This window comes from Crocodylus porosus, unplaced genomic scaffold (genome assembly GCF_001723895.1).
Source record: "Crocodylus porosus isolate Cpor-Errol unplaced genomic scaffold, CroPor_comp1, whole genome shotgun sequence".
NCBI lineage: Eukaryota > Metazoa > Chordata > Crocodylia > Crocodylidae > Crocodylus > Crocodylus porosus.
Genome location: NW_017728935.1, coordinates 1617880 through 1634775, shown reverse-complemented (window position 1 = coordinate 1634775; position 16896 = coordinate 1617880). Strand labels below are relative to the sequence as shown.

At 52.8% G+C, this 16896-nt stretch overlaps 1 protein-coding gene across 1 annotated transcript in view; it reads right to left on the bottom strand.

Moving 5' to 3' along the window:
- Positions 1 to 12727, bottom strand: part of LRRN2 (leucine rich repeat neuronal 2) — an 82984-nt gene extending 70257 nt beyond the window's left edge. The window contains exon 1 of the mRNA XM_019546591.1: positions 12650 to 12727. The gene's annotated coding sequence lies outside the window, so the exon portion shown is untranslated. The remainder of the gene's footprint in view (positions 1 to 12649) is intronic.
- Between the last annotated feature and the right edge of the window lie 4169 nt (positions 12728 to 16896).

Genomic DNA, 16896 nt, shown 5'->3' with positions numbered 1-16896 from the left:
TGCTCTACTTAACTATGACATGCTATTGATAGCCGGGCAGCAGAAACCACTTAGGGTGGTCCAGAGGGGGTCAGAAAGGAGTAATGGGATTCAATTGAGCATAGGAAAATGGAGGTCGAATACTGTGGGGTAAGTCTCTAACAGTGAGGTCTACTGAACTGCAGATTGGTGTCCCAAGGGGAGGGGGAAAGACCTGCCGCTTGGGCTATTTAAAATGAGATCAAAGCCTATGCAGAAGGGTTTGCAGTAAGCCTCGCATGCACCACAAGCTCTAACAAGGCCAGCTGGATCCTGAGTTGGTGTAAAAGGACAGAGCAGTGGCTTCAGCAGAGCTGGGCCTTTTCCCAGCCGCTAAGGAGCAGGCGTGATGCTTCTAAGCAGTCGCTTGGCCAGCCTAGCTACATTACAGCAGCTAATGATTTATGGTTCCTGGGGAGAAGTCATTTTATTGCAGTTCCTGAACAGTATGACACACAGGGGATTGGGGCTGCACCAGGAATTAAACCCACATCTAGTGAGTCCCAGATCCATGCTTCAGTCGCGAGACCTCTTCCCTGCACAAACCTTATGGAGGCAGGTTGTTCCAGCCTTTGTTCTCGAGTGCTTTAGTCACTGGAGTGACCCGTGACCCCTAGGAGCGGTGATGTTGCACGCTCCCCTTGCAATGGTGTGAGCAAAGCATGGCTCAAAGCAATGGGCAATCTGCCCCTGTGTTTGTACCTGGTCCCAACCCTGCCTTTATGGCATGGTCTCTCCCCTCCTTCCCCCCAGCCCTCCCTTCCAAGGCAGGAGATAATTACACTAGGATGTTTTTCTTTGCAAGTCTCCCTCCTCTCACTGTGGTGTGAAGAACCACAAGCAGCAGCAGCATCTACTCAGGCCTGAAGTGTTTCCACAGGGAACTTGTGCAATCAGCCTCACACCACAGCACCCATCCACACCCTGTGCTACATCACTGCATTGACACCCACGCTCTCCTGCCCTCCAACACACACCTACTACTGCACCCCTGCACAAGAGCACTACGTGGCACACTCGCTTGCCTACCCAAAAGCACACTCCCCAACACAACCCTTCCCTATAGGCACCTGATACACTCAGGCACACCTCTACTGATCACAACCCATAACACGAGGGACACAAACTCACAGACCCAAAAAGGACAGCGCTGAGACACCCACAGCAAACCCCTCAAGCTATTGCCACGAGCATCACATGCACACGTATGGCAACATGCCCACGTGCCAACATTGCCTAGCATTTAAGAGGGCTCTCCAAGAGCAAAGCTGGACGGCACCTCGGAGGCCGCATTGCTGCTGTTTGCTTGGCTGCCTTCTCCTCCGGTTTCTCAGATCCCGCTGTAGTTGTTCTGATTCGAAAACAGGAACATCTGCTGACGACAGGCAGGAGGCCCGGCCAGAGCAGGCTCCCCTGCTGCTGAACGCAGCCAAGAGGCACGCATTATTCCAGCAGCTGTTCCTGCCGCTTGACCCGCGGGGGTCTTCGGAGGCTGCTACCTTTGCCCTCTCACCCCCTTGGCCCCTCGGTGTGCCCAGAAACAACAGTGAAGGGCACTAGAGTGGGCAGAGCATGAATGAATAGCGACGGGGCAGGGGCTGGCTCCAAGTCACCAAACCCGAGAGAACCAAAGCCTTGAGCCGGGCACCCAAACTGAGAGACTGGCTTAAAAAAAATCATATGATGGGGATGGCGGGGGGTTTCTGTGGCTGGGGTCAGATTGTCAAGCCACCAAGCCCAGAAACATCCCATCATTTTGCAGGACAGATCATTTTCTGTCCCCCCGGGAACCGTTCAGCGGGGTGTGCTACAGCCTGACGAGACGCCCATTCAAAAGCCAAATCCCTTATGAAGATATCCCATTCACCTCCTCCCAGCCTTGACAGGGCAAAAACAAGCAGTGATTTACCACCTGCTTCTCACGACAAGCTGGCTAATGAATCCCTGTCTATTCATTTCACGTGAGGAGTGTCGGGGAGAGAGCGAAGGCATCTCCAGATGGAAAGGGAGGCTGCGCACACGGGAGCACGCGCGGGGTTCTCCGGCCCCCGAGCGCACGCGGGACATGGGGCCGGCTCTGCTGCTTTCATCACTCTGCTTAATGGACGTGTCTCTTGTGAAGAGGGGTTGAGATGGGGAGAGAGGGGAGACAAGTCAATCTCCCGCTGCCAAAAAAGCTGTAAATTACCACAAATGCCAATAAGTCATTAGGAAGCAGAAGAAAAATGCAGGGTTGTCATGGCAACTGACATTTACAACTTTCAGGAGATGTTCCGGGGCTGCTCGCGCTCATTCCTCAGGTGCGCCGGGATGAAAGGCACCGCGCCACTCAGGGCCACGCGGGGTGGCAGGGTGTAGGAGTCTGCCGAGGGCAGAGGCGGCGCCAGGCGGGAGGAGGATGCCAAGGCGGAGCGGGTTTTGCCAGGCCTCGATGGGGCTGGACAGGGGGTGGTTAATCCACCGTGCTTGCATCTCTTGTCCTGAGTTCGCGTGCAAGTGCGTGTGTATGCATGCGTGCGTCCGTGCCTGTGCGCGGGTGCGTTTGCACGCCTGTTGATCATGACTGTAGGGAGCTGGGGGGGGGGTGTGCGTGCGCGCATGGGGCGCATGCACACGTCTATGCCTGCATGCACATCGGTGGGGTAAACCCAAGGTGTGCGTTCCTAGCTCAAGGTGGAGAAAGAGGAGATGAAGGAAGAGCAGGAATGGGGAGGCGGAGGGCAGCTTCTCAGGGAGTCATTGTTTCATAACACCTGTTAAAGGGCTTTGCTTTGTTAAACGTCTGGGATGCTGAGCTCTGCTCACAGGGCAGAACGGACCCTGTAACACGGTAAATGCAAGCAGTCCTATACGACAAATGTAGCAGCTAGGGATGCCTCGTATTTCTTAGCATAGGCTTGAGGGGTCATCCTGTATTTGCTCTGGAACTGCACTAGCCCCTCTCTCAGCGATCCTCCCCACACTTGCCCTTGCACACCCTGCAGAAGTGAGCCCATAGAGCTCGTCTTGCCAGCCTGGAGCCGGGCAGTCTCACAGCCAGCGCGAGGGGATGGACTCGCTGGACTCCCATCACTGGAAATACATTCCCTTTTGTTACCCCTCCATTCCCTTGTCAAGCCTCTCTCCTTCCACTACATTGTATTTTCCCCTGCACTCCTCACGCTAATGCAAGGGGGCTTCCTACCTTCCATGACTGTTAAGAAATGGGATTGGGGAGATGTGGAAGAAATGCAAATAGCACCTGCAAGCTTTGTGGGATTAAACTGAGCCCTGGATGTTCATAAAGGGAAATGAGGCTTAAAAGGATACATGGCCTGGCTGCAGCTGGAGAGACCTGTAAGCACAAAAGGCAGATGATGGGAGAACGTATGATACCCAGAGGCTTGTTCTCCAAGTTGCAGCAGCACAGTTTGGGGAGAAGAGGAAAATGAGGGAAGCGAACCTTCAGGCTGGGTGATTTTAGTATTCTCTGTGCCCTAGCAGAGGATGAAAAGACGCTGTGAGAAAAGCCTGAAAGTGGACCGGAGACGTGCGAGCTTGAGCAGAGCTGCAAGCAGGTGGAATTGAACCTGAGTAAGCCCCTAAGGAGCGAGTGAAATGAGTCTGCCTGGGTGGGGGACACCTTTTTTTACAAGAACAGTGACAGAGCCCCAGGGCTACAGTTTAAGCTGGAGCAGCGGAAGGTCTTAGCTCCTGAGGTCCCCAATTCACTTCTCAGCATGCCAACCAAGAGGCCGGCCATCATGCCGTGTGAGATCAGCTACAATGCATGTTATATAGACCCCAGCACAGTGGGGACAAGTCGGGGAGAAGAGCTGTAGCCTGCTGTTCAGCTCTTTTGTTTAGCAGAAATGTTCTGACCTACCCTTCCTTCCAGCAAGTCCTAGGAAACAGCCCGGAGGACTACACAATCTCCTTCACTATCTGCATAGGCACTCAGGACCAGTGCAAACATCGGGATCCACATGCAAAGCTATCTGAATATATGTCTCGGCCCAAACTCCTTCCTTAAACTCTTCTGGCCATGCCATCTTGCTAGCAAGGAAAGGGAACGCTTATTGGGGGATTAGCCACGTGTCTTAGGCAGAGTGAAGGGATAAGGGGAGAACAGTAGCAGAGACCTCAGTTGTTGTACAGAGGCACATCCAGTGTGTATTGTTTAAACAGATTTAGTCGGAGACACCCCCTTCCTGCACCGTCCGGGGTGAATGATGCACCCTCCTTCAGTGACTCAGAGGCACCCATGTGAGTGATGAAGATCCTTCCCAAACTGAAGGAGATGGACTCACCCTTCACGGGTGAGGAATTCTATTTATTCTCAGCAAATTCATTTCCAGTTTATTTTAAATTAAACTGTCTAACTCTGACTGCTTGGAGCCTGATGGTAAAAGAGGGGCTGGGGGAACTGATAGCAAGGGAAGGTGAGGGAGTTAGCCTATACAACAGAGATGAAAATCGCATTCTGGGGAGACCAGCCCCCTGTATTCTGGTATGGGGGGTGGGATGCTGGGCTGGAAAAAGTACAAACCTCCTTGCTTGCGCTGAGAAATGTCTGGAGGGTTCAAGGGTTCCCAGGTGAGCTGCTGAGAGGAGGAAGGAATATTTTTCCAAGCCAAGCCGCAGTCTGAAAAGATGGGAGCTCAGCGCGTCCTAGCCTATTCTGTGCGTGGCAGAGGGAGGGCTGACCGGTGCTTAAAGGGCGAGGTGATAGGACGGCCGGGGTTCAGCTCAGCCACACATTCATTGTGCGATCGGGGGAAAGTCCCACGGCACCCGTTTCCCAAGCGCTTAGCACCCATTAGCAGTTCCCCCTCTGACTCCTGCGTGGTTTTTTTCTGGTGTGCTAAGAAACCTAGCCACTCAGTAAAGTGCCCGGGTAGAAGACGAAAGCCTTGGAAAACCTGCCCTCCACAGTGAGCCCTTCTGGATAGTTTGCTTTTAGCTTTTCTAGGCCTCTCATTCTTACTAGCATAGATCATGATGCAAGCTGCAAAGTGGTGGATGATCAGGACATCTCCAGCTTTCCCTGTTCCCTCTGTCAAAAGGGCTTGACGACATGCACACCTCACTGAACTGGAGGTTTGGCTCATTCCTCTTTCAGAAATCACTGAATCACAGAAAACAAGGGCTGGAAGGGACCTCAGGAGGTCACATGTAGTTCAACCCTCTGCTCAAAGCAGGACCAGCCCCAACTACATCATCCCAGCCAGGTCTTTGTTGAGCTGGGTCTTAAACACCTCCAAGGATGGAGATTTGACCACCTCTCTGGGTGACCTGTTTCCATACTTCACCATCCTCCTAGTGAGAAAGTTTTTCCTAACACCCTAAGCTTCTCTTGCTGCAGCTTGAGCCCATTGCTCCTTGCCCTGTCATCTGCCCGCACTGAGACCAGTCCAGCTCCATCCTTTTTAGATCCACCCTGCGAGGAGTTGAAGGTGGCTACCAAATCCACCCTCAGTCTCATCTTCTTCAGACTAAATAAGCCCAGTTCCCTCAGCCTCTCATAAGTCATGTTCCCCAGCCCCCCAACCATTTTCATTGCCCTTTGCTGGACTTTCTCCAACTTGTCCACATCCTTTCTACAGTGGAGGGCCCAAAACGGGACAAAGGACTCCAAATGTGAAGATCCCAAATCCTTTGAGATGCTTGAGAGACAGGCACAATAGAAAGAGGGTTTTTTTCATACTTTCATAGTTTCTAGGGTCGGAAGGGACCTGAGAAAATCATCTAGTCCGATCCCCGAGTTTAATTTAAACTTAATTAACGCATGCTGAAGGACACAAGAGACAAGTACCCTCACAAGTCCAGCAGGTCAATCTAAGCTGCGGTCACTACAGCATGAGCAGCCATACCCAAGCTGGGTAGCTTAAAGCTACCTTAGGAGCGTCTATGTGAGCTGAAGTCACGGCGGTGGTTGCACTTGAGACAGCATGCAGTGGCAAAGCTGAAACCCAATTGGAAAGGCCAAGCTAAGGTCAGGCAGCTTTCTGGCCACTGAGGCACCGCACATGAGATTGGGAACGACTTCACTTTCCACTTCTGCTGACTGGTCATTTTCTATCTGCCCTCCTTTGAATCTCGCAACCTGACCAACAATAGCTTGGCCTCTTTGGCTGCTCATTCTCCAAGATTCATTTTGGCAAGCTTTTCAGAGAAACCTGACCTTTCCTCTTCTGAGTTTGCTCTCTATTTTTCCCTCCCCTCTGTTCATAAGCATCAGCTTAGAGAAGGAGACCTTTCTTCCCCCCCCTCGGGGAGCAAAGATGGTTTCAGAATGACTGCCCTTTTTTCCCCTCAATGAGATTCGTTCCCAGATCTGCCTTCCGGAGCACTCACAAATATGATGAGCTTATTCCAGCCTTCATCAAAAGCAGGACGCTAAAGGGCTGGGGGTCACCACAATAAAATAATGCTCCCTGCAGCCACTGAGCCAAAATCTCAGCCAGTGTCAAGTCCTCAGGCACAAGAAGCAAAATCCTGGCTTCAGTGAAGTCAAAGAGAGTTTTGCCACTGACTTGCCACCAAAATCTCCACTGAAATCCATGGCATTATATTGCTCTATACCAGCAAACTGTGCCCACCGGTGTGGACTCCCTTTTTCCTGTCTCACCAGCAGACGGGAACACTGCTCTCTTCTTCACCTCCTTTGGGGACTGCGGGCACTTGCTGCTGGGGACAGCCGTGAGCCCAGACGCGCTGTCTGCAATCATGCATGATGGTTTCTGCCTCCCTGTGCCAGGAGAGTCACTATCTGCAGCTGGTTCTGCTGCTGCACATGGCTTTCGGCAATATTGCCCTATTTGCCTATAATTCACAAACAACGCCTTTCCCCTGGGCACCCTTGTGTTTACTTGTGTAATTAGTTCTCCTGTGAGGTTTCGTTAGAAGCACCGACTCTCTTTCATGCTCGTGGCTTCCACCGGAGTCTGTGGAGCGATAAGGAGTCTGCACCTGCTGAGGGTCCCGTCGGAAACAACCCACAGGGCATGTCTACACATGCATTTATGCCGGCTTAAATTTACCGTGCAGTAAGTGGGAATAGGCTGGCATTTACACATGCAAGCATTAAGGCACATTAACGCCGTATGTGGACTGACTTGGGACTAAACTTTAGTCCCAAGTCAGTCCACACACAGTGTTACTGTGCAGTAACGTATCTACACGTGTGTTACTGTGCAGTAACTAATTGCGCCTAAATTTGATACCCGCATGATGCAAGTATCAAGTTTATGCTCAAATCAGTGTAAGCCACCATATTTACTGGAGAGTACAGGTGTGCATGTGTAGACACATGCCAGTACTGCATAGTAATTTTGGTTACTGCGCAATAAATGCATACATGTAGATGTGCCTGCAGACACATAGATGCATCCCAGGACAGACAGGCCTAGTGCATGATTCTTATACCCCAACTCCCAGTGGGGATGATGGAGCCATCCCACTACACAGGGAGCACTGGGACATGGTCCGCATGGCCTCCTCCCCAACCCCGGCTCTGCTGCGAAGCCCTGCCCAGTCACAGAGACTGGCAGCTAGATAAAGCAATGGCCCGCAGTAGTCCCACGTGTATACACTTGTGTTCTCTCTGTGTCTGGGAGGACACAGAGTGGGCTTGGGGCTGGGGTCCTGCAAGATGGGCCAAGCCAACAATGTGGTTACTCTCTGTACTGCTGAGGGGAGGAGGTGACTCCCCACTGCACAGCACCGAGTTGGCACAGCCCCCTACCTTGCCACAACGGGAGTGCTTTGCCCCCACCACACACTGATCCAAATGGTGGAAAAAGGAGTCGGGTGGGAGCGAATCCAGGCCCGAGTGCATGAGGGCGAAGCAGGTTGCATCCCCACATTTGGCCGGCTGGGGCAGAGGGAGGACTAGAGCCACAGGCGGGGGAGTGACATCCATCTCCTCTTTTTGTGTCCTGTGCTTCACTTCTCACTCCCTTGGATTTTTAACATGATTTAACTCTGCAATTATGTTATTTACTGCAACTTTGTAAAGAGACAGTTTGCACCAAGGACACGACACACCATCAAACGGTGCCAGACAGGGCAGACTGTCCATAAATTGAGCCCAACGCCTGACACTGCTGTAAATCTGGAGCAACTCCGATGACCCTCGCATCCCTCTATCCATCTGTCGACCCATGTTGTGCCATTGAACACACTCCATAGCCTCCTATCTTATCTCATTGCTTCTGAACAGCCAGAAGACAGTAACAACATCCAGCTGCTAGTCATAAGGTACCCTCGCCTGTAGTCTTTACTCAGGGCATGCTCCCACTGATCCATATGGGAAGCCTTGCCTGAGTCTGGGATACAAGAGCCTGGTTCTCAGTCTATACTGGCAGTGATCATCTGAAAGGGAAGGGAAGTATATACAACTGCTAACAACAAGAAAAGGTGTTTGCAGTACAAGTTCCCCACCACCAAACAAAAACCATCATTTTGATCTCCCCTCCCATTCTGCACTAGCAGCAAAGTAAAATCAACACTATTTTTCAAGTTGCAGCAACAGCAGCTTTGGTGGCACTAGTGCCTAAGCAGACGCAAGATCCCAGGCATGATAAGTTATCGCTCTTCTACATAAACAGCCCCAGTTTTTTTTTTTCAAGTTCCATTAAAAAGAGAAAACAAAAGAGGAGGAAATTCAGTATTTGCAAAATGGAAAAGGAAAAATTCAGGCAAGAGAGAGGGGGGGAATATATTTGTGGAGGCTCCCAAGGGGCTTTTACAAACAAAGAGGGAGTCAACAAAAAATTAAAAAGCCATAAAGATGTCTGGAGAGTGTCATTGAGATTCCTTTTGTCTTATTTAAACAGTAGTTTAATGAAAAGAGAAGAACAATAAAAGATCTCAGTGGTGGAATATGGCACTCCAGTGTAATCTAGGGATCATTCTCACAATAACCCTTTGGAGCAGTTCTGGCTTACTACGGTGTCAGTGGGAGATTCAGCTAAACCCACGGGCATCCCATACAGCCAGCCCCAGCTCCTTCCTCCTCTCCAGTGTTCGGGACAGGATTTAATCCTGCTCAAGGTGAGTGCTGAAAAGATCATTCCCTGCATATCCTGGGTCTTACTGCTGTGCTGCCCAGGCACTGCAATACCTGCAGGGAGTTACTGTCTGTGTAGGCCAGCTCTACAGTTAAACTCCTCCCAAAAAGAGTAGCCTGGGGTGGGGCTCAGGATTCCTGGCTTCTTTCCCTAGGAGCTCTCTCTAGAATGGAAGACAAGACTTCTAGTTTCTACGGCTGGCTGTGGAAAGCCTCGTGTTACAGGAGTTAGGGACGGAGAATGGGTGTCCATCCAAACTAGTCCCGAGTGAGATTTTTCACCGGACTAACTTATTCACCGACAACAAAGGCCCAGGTATACCCAAACTCCCTGTGAATTCAGGCTGAATGCAAGAAATGCTTTCGGGGGAACCAGTGAAAAGAAATCAGAATGTCTATTTTGGCACTATTGTAATGAAACATTTTTATGTCGAGTCAGAGGTTTTATTTTAAAAACTGAGCTGAAAGCAATAATGATTTTAAAGAAAGGAGTAAGACACTGAAAATAAAACTGAATGATCTAGTCCACTGAATAAATACACACACGCACACACTATATGTGTATACACACACACTCATGCACACTCATATACATATATGTATATACAGATATACATATATATACACACACGCACATACTACATGTGTATACATACACACATCTATCTATACACACACACTATATATAATATATAAATACACCCACAGACACATATATAGACATACATACAAATATATCATCTCAAGCTTTTCATGTCCACAGAAAAAGAACCCAACATTTTTATTCAGGTTCACCTGAAACAATTTTTTATCTTTCAGTGTTGCTGCCACCAAACCAAAGTTGTCAAATATTTGTACCACTTTCCTCCTGGGGTCTAGTCTGGAGCAGAGTCTTGAGTTTGTGATTTAGAAGTGGGAAGAAGAGTGCGGGACTCCGGACTCTTTCCCCGATTTTGTGGGAGCTTGGCTTCTTGGTCAGAACAAGCAGGTCAGAGTCAGGAACCCAGGGTTCCCCTCCCAGGCACTTGGAAGCAGTGGTTTAAATGCAAAATGTCCCCCACATGAATTACCAATTCCTTCCTGGCTAGAGCTTTTCAAAACAAATCAAGCACCAAAGTCTTTCTTGGGACAAAACAATTTCCCTTGCCTGAACTTGAACACTGACTCAAGTCACAGGTGGTCAACAAAAACGGGAAGGGAAAGACAGCCAGGCTCAGACCTCATATGCCAAGTTTAATCTTGGAGTGAATTTTTATGGCTGGTTATAAACTCCACAAAATACGACTTCATAATAGAACCTGGGATAGGCTCTTAACTGGAATGGGCACCGCTAGAGTCTGCATGGGATCAGGATGATATCAGAGTATTTATAAGGTGCTGAAGGGGGAAGGGAGAGGAGAAGACTATGGCATTCATTTTGAGGAGAGCTGGTGAATAATTTACCGCAAGTCATTTATTGACTCAGCGCGCCTCTTTCCCCTCTTTGGAGGAACGCACCCCTGCACAGCCAGCCGGCACAAGGCCTAGGCACCACTTATGTTCCAATTAGGCCCTTTGTGAATTGTCTGGGAACAAATCCCAATTTTGCCCTATTTATTTGTTATTCAGAATTACTCGCCAAAGAGATGCTACACATCCTTCTTGGGCTGCACCTTGTTTGCAAACAGTTCGTTCCAAGCACTCGATACGAGACAGTCGAGCTGTTCAGATAGGACACACGGATCACATGCCATGCTTCTATCTCCCTGATTGGAGGAGCTGAATTCTTTGACTAAAGTTTCCCCTGCAAACAGCCATGATTATGAATTCAAACTTCTCTTTCCAGAAGTGGTCTTTAATATCCCTCCACCACCTGGCCTGCTAGTGAGTTCATCGGCCAGAATACTTGGGGAGAGACGGGGGAGGTGAACAAGGTTAAATGGAGTTCACTTGCAAATCGGAACGAGGGTCAGGGAAGAAGTAGCTGCATGTCCCGCCTTCCCCTACGTCCAGGCAGCTTGCGAGGAGATGGTGAACTTCACCCCTGGCCAAATACCCAAGCACCATTTCAATGGCTTCAAAAGAAAGGCTCAATGGGATGCACACAGGGCAATGACGTGGGCCTCACTACTCAGTACGGGGTTGAATTTCAGCCCCCGTGAGTGTAAGCTGCAGGTATAGGCCTGATTCTCTTGCATGAATTCAGTGGTGCCGACTCCTGATTTATGCCTCTGCTGGTGAGATCAGAATCAGGCCCTTTATGTCTAATGGGCTCCCCAAACTGGGCAAGAGGGACCACCCAATGTGCCAATGCCCAGATGTGCACCAATGCCCACGACACTGACTTGGGCAAGGGCTGTGGCTCATAGGAGAACTGGGTACGGACTTGGGAGGGCAATATAGAGTCAAGAGAGGCCACGTGGCCCAGTGGGCAGGGCACCAGGCCAGATGCAAGGATGCCTGGGCTTTCTACCTTAGCTATGTGACCTTGGGCAAATCACTTCCCCTCTCCATGCCTCTGTTTCTGCCCAACCTTTGCACATAGTGAGAGATGGTCTCTACTCCAAGCAGCGTACGTGTGCTGTGCTTACCACAGACCTCCATCCGTGGTGCAGCTGGGGCTGTGATCCCCATAATGTCAGCCTCGCGCTACCAACCACAGACCTCCCCTCCTTGCTCACTGCTGGCCACTGCCTGGATGGCTGAGGGGCCATCAGCTGCATGCGCCCCCCCCATCTTCCAGTTTTAGATGCTTGGCGATCCAATCGGAGCAATTTTCTTGACCATTTATTGCCTTACTAAAACCCACTCATTGGAACAGCCTTTTACAAAACCTGCAATAAATATATTTATCACAAAATCCTCTACCCCATCAACAATCTCCAAACCTGCACGTATATATTTCACTGCCTATAAACTGATTGATGCCCTGGAACAGCTTCAGGCTTTTAAACAGCTCATACTCTCACTCTCTTTCTGGTTTCTCATTTTCTGTGCCCTGGAAAAAGTGGGGGTTGGGATGCATGAGCCGCATGCAAAGTGCACAGTCGTTCTGCAGTAGCAAGGAGTGGTGCCCGCCTGGCTCGGGGGTCCTGGAAATGCTGCTGGGAAAGGATGCAGGGCAGGACTGGAACAAGGCCAGAGGCACTGGCACATAAGCAAGGTAGGAGGGTAGTAGGGTTTCTCCAGGAGGAAGAGCAGGGGGTCAGGGATGAGGTGCACAGGTGAGGTCTAGGCACTGGGTCCAAGGAGGGGTTGCAGGAAGGCAGGATGAAGGTGCCTTGGAGCGGGAGCCCCTGTGTCCATTACTCAAAAACCATGAGTGCTGCAGGCTGGCAGAGGCAAGATGCAGAAGCCTTCACCCCGCCGCCTGAGTTTGCAGCTAGCCAGAAATAACAGCGCCAACAGCTGTCACCTGCCCCATTTATCAGCCTGTTGCCACCAAGGGAGGAACTGACCTTGGATCACCTATGTCTTGGTCCAGAGCTTGACCAACAAGGTCATCCCTCCTTTTACAGCAACGTTTGGTCCAATTGAATTTGACCTTCCTCTAGTTGCAACCCAACAAGAGCAAAACATCCCCCCCAGCCCTTTGATTACCAAGGTGTAGAGTTCTCCCTGTCCTGGGCTCCTCTTGTCAGAGGTGAAAAGGAAGTCATAGTTCCCAATGCAAAGAGCAGAAGCAGCTATTTCCCCCGGAGAACGGCAATTTCATTTCCAGGAGGCTGTTTAGCAGAATCAGACAAAGTCACCGGTGCCTCCCACTCTGGCGAGAGGCAGGAGGATGTATCATCAATCAGTGCTCGGGTGGCTCACACCTCATTGCCAATGAAATCCAAGTGCAACACAGATCTCCATTGTGTTTCCAGGCAAAAAGGGCTGGCTTGCAGGGGGGTACTGGTTACAGCGAGTTCCTGCACGCAAGGAATTAATTAGCAAGCCCTTCACGCGGTGCCCTCAGGCATCGCTGCATGGCTCCAGGAGCCGGATCCTGAGCTGGTGACAAACAGCACGGCTCTATGGTCCTCCCTAAGCCAGCCAGGAGCAGCCGGACTGCCGTGTTCCCAGGTAACCCCATTTGCTCAGAAACACTGAGAAGAAATTAGCCTGATAGCAAAGGCCTCGGTTATAGGAAGGATTGGCTCAAGGTGACTCAGCCTTGCTATGCATGACAGTGCAGCAGGGTACCTTGGAGGGCACAGTGCCCTGGGTATGCAAGCAAGTTACTGCCTCCGATCTCTGCACTCCTGCCCCACAGTAGGCAGAAGTCTTTTCATTGAGGTCTGAGCCACTTTGCATCTCTCTCAGCTACAACAGGGTAAGAGCGTGCATGCAGCCACTTAGACACACAGCTGATCCCTCCCCACTTCGACCCCACGGTCACTAATTTGTGGGCATGTGCCCTGAAGCGGCCTTTACCCCCACCCCAGCAGGAGTGGGCGGAAACAGCGTTCCTCCCTGGGGAGCCTGCAACCCAGCCTTGGCCTAAGCCAGGGTCCCGAGACATCCCTCTACCTTCTCCCCTCCATCCAGTGCTTCTAGCATTAAGGCAACCTCCCAATGCCAGCCTTCCCCTGGAAATAAGAGGGCTGAGGTAGAAACACCAAAAACAAGCCTGTTCTTGGGGCATTTCCAACAGGGACCAAACCAGAGCATCTTTCTGTCTGCAGGGCCACCCTAGCACGCATCGCTCTGGGGTCTGCTGCATGCAAAGACAGGAAGGTCACAGCAATTCCCTTCCTGTTTGGGCCTCTCGCAGCCAATCACAATCTCATTTTCCATTTTCCCTGGGGGTCATTTTCCAAAGGGCTATCATGGCTCTGCTACCCAAGCTGCTATTACTGCCCCAGGTCCTTACAGAGCCAGGGCATATGTTTATTTGATGAAACTAGAGTCCTGCCATCAGCGGGGAGGACACTGGGGAACCTTTCCAGAAAAGCCACTCCGATCAGGTCCCCTGGATTTTAACTGCTGCAGGTGACAAACAGCTCCCAGAAGCACCCAGCCTTAGAGACGCCCATCCAGCCTGACCCCCAGCCCCGCAGAGGTCCCCCCGTGGCATTGCTTGGGTGGTGGAGCTTGCGGCTGTTTTGGAGAATGGGAGCAGAGAGGAAAGGCTGGGGGTACAGGCCAGAGCCTCAGCTAGCGTAAGCCAGCCTCGAAGCAGAAAGGAGCCCATCTAGGCCGAGCAGGGAGGGCTAGAGAGGGAGCGCCTGCCCGGCCTGATTTAAAATGTGCTGAGTGAGGAGGGCTCCCCCATCCTGCTCCCCCGGGCAGACGATTATGCAGGCTACTAGATCTCACCGTCAGCAAAGTTCCTTCCTGATGCTTCGGCAGAAACGTTTCCCCGTCCCTAATCTCCTGGCACGGCTGCAGGCGTATCCCCCCTCGGCCCAGTAACTCCTTGCTTCCTTCCCCGCGTGGCTAATTTAGGTACTGAACTCGCAGAGCTCGGGGCCGCAGCCCCTTCCTCTCAGCTGGCAGCTCAGGCTGGATGTCGGCAGGAGCCGAGCGGGGCCACCGAACCGAGCGTGCCAATGCAGTGGAGCGCAGGGGCAGCCTGGCACACCGCTAGCCTCCTGCCTCCGTTGTTTTCCCCTCGGCCGCTCCGCTGCCCGCGCCTGGGACCCGTCTCCAGGGGCATGCGACAGTCACCATAGCTCACTGCCAGATCAGATCTGTGCTGTCTGGGTAGGAAGGGTCCTGCTTAACAAGCCACTTCCAATTCAATTGCGCTTGTGGGATCTTATCGGGCTTCTAATGATGCTGCTTCATAAAGAGCCCCGGCGTTATCGCAGCTCCCCCCACGATAGCAATCGGCAGCCGCCTTGTTTTGACATGACAGCCGCACGGCTAGGGGAGAAGATAAGGAGCAGGATGGCCAGGAGGGAAGGGAGGAGGGGAAATGCAGGTCCCGCACTGGAAAGAAAGCAGAGTGGATGGATGGTTTAATAGATGCAAAAGGCAGAAGCTTGCACTGCGAGACAGCTGAGGTTTTGCCCTCCCGGGTCTCCTTGTGCAGGGGCAGGGAGTTTTCAACCCGCCGTGTCTCTGCTGCAGTCCGGCCCGTGACGGCCATGCGTGCAGGCTCACCTGAGCTCGCCTGGAGCCAGCCGGCCCAGGTCTAGCTCGCGGCGTTGTCCCACCAGCACAGAGCTCGGCGCGCCGCTGGAACCTGCCTGAGAAGCTGGGGGGAAACCCTCAGGCCCGTGAGCTCTACCAGGGCTGTGCTGCTAGCCATCCCCAGGACCGGCGGGGCAGGCTCAGGGAAGCCGACACACTAGCCGCAGTCACCGCAGTGGCTGCAGTGTAGACAGACCCAGGAGGGGAGGGGGCGAGGTTGCACATTTCTGTCCCCGAGGGGGAGAAGGAAGCACGGGAGGGGGAACGACGTTCAGGGCACGGGCCTCTCGGGGAATCCAGGTTTCCTATGAGCAGAGAAGCCTGTACTCAGTCAGGGCATCACGGTGCTTGGCCAGCACCGGGTTCGTAGCCCTGCTGTGATTAGGATTCAGTCATTTAAAAGCTCCAACCCTTGCCTTTTTCATGCAGCCTACACTCCCCTGGCTTTGCTAGGAATACAGGTGTCTTTGCAGCCAGACACGGACCGCCTGACTGGCATCGAGCTAAGCAGACCCTGCCTCCTCTGAGGGAAGGGGCCATTGGAGCCAGGGAGTTGAGCACCTTTTGCCGTTCCCCCGAGGCTAGTGGCCATCAGTATTTCCTGACCCCACATGCACCTGGCTTCCCTAGACCTGCCTCTTCCTTGCCAACAGCCTCCGAGCATCCCCAGCCCTCCACAAAAGATGTTTCCCACCCATGCTCCCAGGCCCTCAATGCCTGACCCGGGGCATCCGTGGCTCCCAGGTGCCTCTATTCTACCCTCTCCAGAACCGAGCTGAAGGGACCGATGCCTGAGGCCTGAAAAAGGGGGTCGGCTGTCCTTGCTACAGCTCCTCTATACCCCCAGGTGGGGGGCAGCTGGGGGGGGGCTCCTCCCTGGGCTCTGAGCAAAAGACTGGAGCGGTTGGCAGGTTTGCTGACCCGCTTGCTTTGTGCCAGGCTCTGGCGTGCAACGGGGAGAGACTGGTGCACGTCTCGGCCTCGCAGAAGAGGAGAGGGAGGAGACGATGACAAGGGATGTCACGGCTAAGCATAGCAACACGGAGGCACACTGCCTTATTTACTCCAAGCACCGAGGGACACAGCTGCTACCGTCCTGCCTCCCTCCCCCACTTCTGCCTGAGCCCCCAGTCTCCAGGAGGGTGTCTCGGTTGCGGGGGGTTCAACAACTAGTCAGCGGAGAAAAGGAATCCCAGCCGCTGGGCTAGAACCGGAGGCCAACGCTACCTGCCCTCAGCCAAGCTAGCACACCGTCATCTGGCGCACGGCTCTGGCAGGCTGGAAACGCGAAGCTGGGAGCCCTCCCGGGAGGGGGAGGGAGAGGGGCAAGGCTGTGCAAGGAGACGGAGGATGCGTATGCAGGGGACACACATGGGGGGTGCCAGGGGAGTGCGTGTGGGTGCATGGGGTGTGTGCGCACGGGGTGTGACTGTGTGCATGTATGTGTGTAAGGGTTCTGTGCACGCATGGGGTGTGTGTGCACACGCACGCATGTGCATACATGGGGTGCGCGCCTAAGGGATGTGTGCATGTACGGGGGGGTGCACGTGTGCACGTATGTGTGTGCGCACGCATGTGCGTGTCCGGGACGTGTGCGTGTGCAGCGGTGGAAGCGGGCAGGCAATACACGGGCAGCCGCCGCCGCAAAATCATTCCCGCCGCCTTCCCGGCCCTGCACGCCCGGGGCCGCGGGGGGAGCTCGCCCCCCGGCAGCCGCCCCGGGC